Source organism: Hoplias malabaricus, chromosome 16, assembly GCF_029633855.1.
Source record: "Hoplias malabaricus isolate fHopMal1 chromosome 16, fHopMal1.hap1, whole genome shotgun sequence".
Lineage (NCBI taxonomy): Eukaryota > Metazoa > Chordata > Actinopteri > Characiformes > Erythrinidae > Hoplias > Hoplias malabaricus.
In genome coordinates, this window is record NC_089815.1 from 14,739,663 (window position 1) to 14,747,385 (window position 7,723).

Consider the following 7,723-nt stretch of genomic DNA (forward strand, 5'->3'; position numbering starts at 1 on the left):
TTTACAGTCCACTATGTGGCCAGGTCTACAAACAGTGTCTTGCAGCCATGAGATGGCCTAGTGTTATATTTTACTGGCCCAAAAATGCCCCATTGCCTTTTTAAAAATCTCCATGACCAGAGATGGAGTAAAATAAGAGGAAATATTGGCTTTGTGTTTGAAAAGTTGAGGCAGTTAACAAGCAACAACACTAGAGAACAGAGCCAGAGCTGTCTAGTTTTCTTCTGAACCGGTAACAAATCAAATCAAATCAAATCAAATTTATTTATATAGCGCTTTTCACAACTGATGTTGTCACAAAGCAGCTTCACAGAATTCCAGTAAGACAAGATTTGACATGAAATGTAAAGACAAATGTAAAACCCTCAAGTGAGCAAGCCAGGGGCGACAGTGGCAAGGAAAAACTCCCCCAGCTGAGGAAGAAACCTTGGGAGGAACCAAGGCTCACAAGGGGTGACCCATCCTCCTCTGGTCAATCTACTGGTGATGATAGTTAGTAGTCCATGAGAACTTCAGTGTAGGGACAGCTTCAAGGCACTTGGTGGTTGCTGGAGCGTGGGCAGCTGGTCTGAAGCGTGGAGGAGGATCTCGACAGTCATCCATCAGTGTCCAGACAGACAGGTGGGCAGTCGTTTACTCTAAAAGATGTAAAGGGATGGAATTAGTTTTGAACTGTTTTGTGTTTGTAAAGTAGAAAATATGAAAATTTCCAGAGTGTGGCTAATGACTCCGGCAGATCTGACTATGACAGCATTAACTAAAAGGAGAGAACCAGGAGGACACACAGACACGGGAGCATCCTGAAACACTGGCATCCCTCCGCTCCACCGTCAACAAACCTGAGTGATCGCGAGAAGCGGCGGGACGACAGCACCAGCGTCTCAGTGTACTATAATTCCCTGTGTCCATGGACCCCCCGGATCTGCCACCTTTATCTATGGGGGAGCATTAGCTACCAAATGATAAACTAAACAAATGAGTTTTTAGCCTACATTTGAAGATTGCGACTGTGTCTGAGTCCCGAACATTTTCTGGAAGATCATTCCAGAGTTGGGGGGCTTTATAAGAAAAGGCTCTTCCCCCAGCTGAGGCCTTCTGAATTCTGGGAACATTTAAAAATCCAGTATTCTGTGATCTGAGTGAACGTGGAGGCTCATAATAGGAAATTGTATCTTGAAGATATTCAGGAGCAAGCCCATGTAGAGCTTTATATGTTAATAACAAAATTTTGTAGTCAATGCGGAATTTAACAGGCAGCCAATGAAGTGATGATAAAACTGGGCTGATATGTTCAAATATTCTAGTTTTAGTGAGGACCCTAGCTGCAGCATTTTGAACTAGTTGAAGTTTTCTTAGATTGCTGCTGGTGCATCCTGACAGTAGTGCGTTACAGTAGTCAAGCCTTGAAGTAATAAAGGCATGTACTAATGTTTCTGCGTCCTGGAGGGATAAGGCATTTCTAATCTTAGCAATATTGCGAAGATGTAAAAAAGCTGTCCTAGTGATACTACCTATGTGTTGATCAAATGATAAATCCGGGTCAATTATGACACCAAGATTTTTTGCTGCCGAACCAGGTTTAACTGGAAAGTTAGCTAGATTTAAAATTAAGTCTGATAATTTATTTCTTGTCACTTTTGGACCCAAAAGTAGGACCTCTGTTTTGTTGCTGTTTAGAAGGAGGAAGTTACGCAACATCCAGCCTTTCACGTCTTTTACACAGTCCTCTATTTTCTTTAATCTGTGTTTGTCATCGGGCTTGGCTGAAATATACAATTGTGTGTCGTCTGCGTAACAGTGAAAGTTAATGTCATGGTTTCTTATAACTGTGCCTAGCGGTAACATGTATAATGTGAATAATAATGGTCCTAAAATAGAGCCTTGTGGAATTCCAAATCTTACTTTAGAATAATTTGAATTTAGATTGTTTACTTTTACGAATTGATAACGTTCCGTTAAGTAAGATTTGAACCATAATAGGGCTGTCCCTGTGATTCCAACCATGTTTTCTAACCTTTCTATGAGAATATTGTGGTCTATTGTATCGAAGGCTGCGCTTAGGTCAAGAAGCACCAACAGGGATACGTGGCCTTGATCAGAGGCAAATCATTTCTGAAAAAATGTATAGCGGTACAGATGCCTATGTATAGATTAAACGCCATAGGTGGTGTGTTTTATATAAAGTGAGGCATAGTGATGTTTGAAAGGTATTAGGACTGTGTTTTGTGTATTTTATATGAAGAAGGTGCCTTTCTCCGGCCCCACCGTGACCCTGAAGTGGATAAGCTGTTACAGACAATGAATGAATGAATGAATATGAAGGAGAAGGTGAATAACAACATGATTGAAAGGTGTAAATACCATTGTTTGTTTGTTTGTTTAAAGGCAGATTCATGTGTGTTCTTCGTAGTGTGTATGTGCTTTAAACAAATTAAGGATTAAGAATTGAGTTTAAAACATTTTTGTGTTTGGCATATTCACCTATTTAAGGTGTAATGGCAAAATCAAGCTTGGTAGTACACAGCAAATATAAGCATTTCACTAGTAGGTAGATGTTTTAGTGACATGATGTAGACTTGGTTGTGTGTTTTAAATTGATAAAATGGGGAAAAAAGTTTTGTTTATAAAACTTAATAAGTTTTAATCATGTTCATAAGAGAAATATAAATTATATTGTATATACAATCTTAATATTCATAAATTCAAAAACCCTCCGTCTTCCCTTTTTTCAGTGTTACCTGGCAAATTCATTGGTGAAAGAGGAGGAGTAGGGGTGGGTGTGGGGTGTGAATTTCATCATGAGAAGGTGAGGAGAGAGAAGTGGTTTTTATAGGGTGTGCAATGAAGAGGAGGAGTCTGGGCTTGGTCCTTCTCCCAAACTTAAGTTAGTTCATAACTCCATTTTGCGAAGTGAGGACCACGCCTGATGTAGGCAGGGCAAGGAAGGGGGAACTCAGAAGGACTTGAGCTGGAGTTCTGGGTGGCTTCTGCTGGTGGAGAGTCAAGCCTGACCCCAAAATATTCTCTGGTTCAGAGAGAAGCAAGATTCTCATGTGCTAGTCTGAGATTATTGATTTGGGAACGGATGTACCTGTGGTATGCCCGAGAGGACCAGCGCCCAAGGAGTTGAGTAGTGTGGTTGGGTATTCCCTGACGGGAAGCAGTAGAAGCTGCACCGATTCTGAATGAAAAGCCTGAGAAATAGCCTGGAGGGTAACCACTGTGTCTTGATACGACAGACCTGGATTCTGTGATGAAGAGTGGGTCTGGTGGTTGGGCATTCTGGGAATTTCTAAGATTGATGTTCCCTATAAGGGGTTCATAGGGACTGAGTGGAGAATTTAATTTAATTTAATGTTTGATGTTAAAGATTAAGGTATTAGATTCAAGGATGGTGAGATCAGATATGAGGGGGTACATACATGAATTGGATGTGACTGAGAGAGTCGTGAATTCTGAAATTCTGAGAAAGCCAAAGAAAGCTAGGAGAAACATGATTTTGAGTGTAGGAGCAATAATAGGGGGAGAAGCATTCTGAGCAGAGCATGATCAGGCAGCGTAATAAAATGTCTGAAGTGATTGGTGATCTCTGAGATGGAAGTTGGGGTTCGGCTTTTCGGATTCCTTTGAGCAGAAGGGTAATCTGAGGGTGACTGGAATGAGGTGTACCGGTTATAAGTTTGGTAAAGAAGTTTGAGATATCGGGTGTTGCAGGTGATAGGGCATGAGTGATAGGGATGTGGAATTTTGTTGATTTTATGAACAGTTGCAGAATTGTCAGAGTGAACTAGAATTTCTTGTCCACTTGTGGCCCCAGACAAGTGTTGCGATGACAATGGGGTAAAGTTCCTAAAGAGCAGAAGAGTTGCTGGTTTTGGCAGCGAAGTTGACAAATTGTGCGGGCCTGGGAGAAGCAAACCAATGGCCTCCGTAGTAACCATCAAAGCCAATTGAAGGAGCAGCGTCTGTAAAAAGCTGGATGTCCGAGGAGTTGGAAAAGTATCGTTGTAAAAAAAGGAGATACCATTTCAGTGGCAAAGAAGGGTGAGCCAGAATTTCAGCTCAGAGAGGCAAGAGTCATCTAAGGTGACTGAATGGTGCCGTGAGCACACTGAAGAGGCAAGATGAAGGAGATGGGAGATAAATGAGTGTCCCTGAGGGATGATTCGAATGGCATAGTTGAGGTGGCCCAAAAGAGAGAGGAGCTGCTGTTTTGTACAGATAGTAGAGTCGATAAATGCAGAGAAACGCAGAGAAAATGCAGTGATACGCTCAAGTTTATCCTGGTGAAAGGAAGCTTGGAAAGATACAGAGTTTAAAGTAATGCCAAGAAACTCGAGAGACGTTGAAGGGCCGCAGTCTTTTCCCTGGAGAGAGGAATCCCGAGGCGGTGAAAGGTGCTGGATAAGGCGGTGAGCTGGAGGTGAAAAAGGGGGATCAATAACGAGAAAATCATCGAGAAGGTGGTGTAGTGGAGTATGGATCGAATAAAGAAATGAAAAGTTCTGAATGAAAAGACTCTCCACTCTGAATAAGGATTTTTTGGAACAGAACCCCACATTCCACAGAATGCGTGTGTGCTGAAAGACTCTGCACCCCCCCCCCCCCAAAAAAAAAACAAAAAAACACACACACTCACGCACACACATATGTCTACACCAAAGACTGAGCAGGACACAGTGACCCCCGTCTTCTTCAGGAATGTCTGGTTTCAGGAAGAAAACCAGTACCAGTTTATGACACTTTTAGACTGAAGGAGATCAAACAAAGTTTTGGAGACCAGGATCAAAGAACCCAGTTCATACCTAGATCGGCGCCTAGATAACGCCTAGAAAGGACTGGTTACATTCCTGCAAAAAAAAAATCTACAGATGGCCCCAGGACTGACCTATAGTGAACTCCCAACCCTGGTTCAAACCAGACAAATAGCATGGACCAACAGTGCCCCCAAGTGGACGTTTGCGAAACCACATTTCGCCCTGCCGCCTTCTAAATGCATAACGGACACATCGGGTGTTTATGAACGTTTTATGCAAATATGTATTAATGTTACCCTCTGTTATTCTCACGTGAATGTCTACTAACTAATGAAGTGATGTGTATTACTGTTTCAATCATGAAGGAAAATTTCTGTCTCTGATTAGGAAAACGAATTAGTTTCTAACATCTAGCATAACATGGTAATGTGATGTAATCGTAAAATACCCAAGATATATATACATACATAGATATTTGATAAAAAATAATCCAGGACACTCATTGTGCTATACCACAAGTATATATAAGTATTTTTTTACTTTATTCAGTTTTCTATGTTGTCCAGTATACATGACTCTCTTCCCTCTCTGAAACGTGAAACAAGTCATGTGAGCCTCAGACCCAGGATCCAATCAAAGAAAGGAGACCTCCCAAATGGGCGTGACCGCGGCACATATGAAAAGGGGTTGCCCAGCTCTCAACTCTCTCTTTTCGCTTCGCATTCTCTTACGCTCTTCACATCGCTCTCTCTTCACTCTTCTCTTCGTGTGACACTCTTCTTCTTCGTTACGCCGACAAGACTCTTCAACAAACTTTATAGAGGACCTCACTCAACGCCCAAGGGACGCCTTGTGCTAGTTAGCAGTGCGATACAGAAAATATAACGTCGAAAAATTTTCAGTAATCTTTTCTTTGTTTATTTGTGTTTGTCGCCCAATCAAAGTTTTAATTTTACGACTGATCAAAGCAGGTGAAACTTATTTTGGCCAGAATAAGATAGTACCCCTGAGATTAGTTGATAGCTGATATGTTAGCTTTATACTCTGACTTCTGAGGGCGTCGCTTCTGAGGATTTGAGGAAACAGCGAGCTACTCTTTGACGCCCCCCCTCACTCCGGGGACGATCCAGCCAGGCCAGCAGTCCTCTGTGAAGGGAATCCCCCGACTGACGTCACACCGTCTAAGGCCAAGAGTGACTGACTCATCCTGGAAGGAATCCCCTCCCTAACGAGCCTACCTTCAGTGACACGGGGAGGACAGGAAGCCAAGACCCGGAGAATGGAGATTGAATCTGCTGGACCCATCGGCTTGGTTATAACAGCGACAAGAGTAAGCAAGCATAAATTACTCATTTTCAGAAGCTGATGCCTAATTAAGTCTCTTGATAAATTTATACATTAATTAAATCTCATTTAGCAACACATTAGTCACAAGCCTTATCGCCTAGCCTATCTTTAAATGCGAATCGGTTTCACCTGCATTGATGCCGTGAGATTTTGAGATTGTGCTATGTTAATTAAATATTCTCTTTTCTCTTAATAAAATATTTCCATTATTTGAAATAACAGTGTGTGTAGTTTGTCCCCTGGAGTCTGAGGGGTTTTCAGACACTCTGGTGTAGTCTGACATGCCTTGATTGTTTTACAAATTGTACGCATCTGAAATAATTTTTTCTCAAAGTGTTACACATGCATTTTTCAGAACTATCTCTGCAACAACAATGTTGAATCAGTAAGAGTGTCATACATCTATATTTTGATTAAATTTACTCTAAACTTAGACTTTCCAAAAACCTATTTTCAGAAGTGCTGATATACTGTGAAAAAACACATTCTAAACATTTCTCGCCGGGACCTTTGAGGTCAAAACTTTGTGAACACGGGTCTTGGCAACACACTGCTGATTCTACTTTTCATAAATTGTATGTAATTTTATACTTAGGACATAACAAATGTGGCTGACACTGAGTCACTGGCTCCTACATTGCATATGCATGAAGATAGGTGCGAAAACCGAGGTGCGAGGTCCCCACCCCACTGCCTAATGAATGGCCCATTAGTTGTCACCGCCACAGCTGTCAAAAGAGAAGAGACCAGAGGCAGATGGTCACAGTTTATTGCAAAAAAAGAGAACTAAACAAGCAATAAAAAAAAATAAATAAATAACTTAAATGAATTAAAATAAATGGAAACTGTGTTCACATGTAAAGATAGTGATAATATACTAAAGATAGTCATACTGTATATCCTTGTGTGTATATATATGTATGAGTCAGTTCAACAAAAGATGCCAGTCTCTAAAACAGTTTCTGTCTGGCTGCATGCAAAGGTAGACATCACACTGTTCACACTTCCATGGGGTTTTTGCATACCACACAGCTGTTCAACAAGCTCTTCCATGAATGCCTTGTGGGTCAGGCTGTCCTGTTGCATAAGTTGTTTGCGGAGAATGTAGGCATTGGTAGCAGCAATGTCCAAGAAGTGAAGAAACAGTTTTCTGTACCACTTCAAAGTTTTGTGCTGTTTTGTGAGTTGTGTAATGCAAAATGCTAAACTTACAGAGCAGATGTAGAAGGACCATGTGTTTATACGTTGGTGGTTGCAGACTTGGTTGACGGCGTTGTCTTTTGCTTGGAGGTGGAGTATTTTCCACATTTCTGAAAGAAAAATAATAAGAAATGTGAGCAACTGTCTTCTGAGCAGTTACAAAGATTAGCTACACATGCCAACAGTCACTACAACTAATAATTACTTGTATTTCAAATACAGTACTTACATATGACCTATGTATAGCAGTACATAGCATAACAAGCTACATAGGATGACACTATTACATTCACACAGGCCATTTACACATTACATTACCACACTAGGCTAAACATATACAGCCACTTACACATAAGCCACACTTATGGTACTGGAGCCTCGCATGCTAATGTTAGCACTCTCAGCATGCACACTCAGAT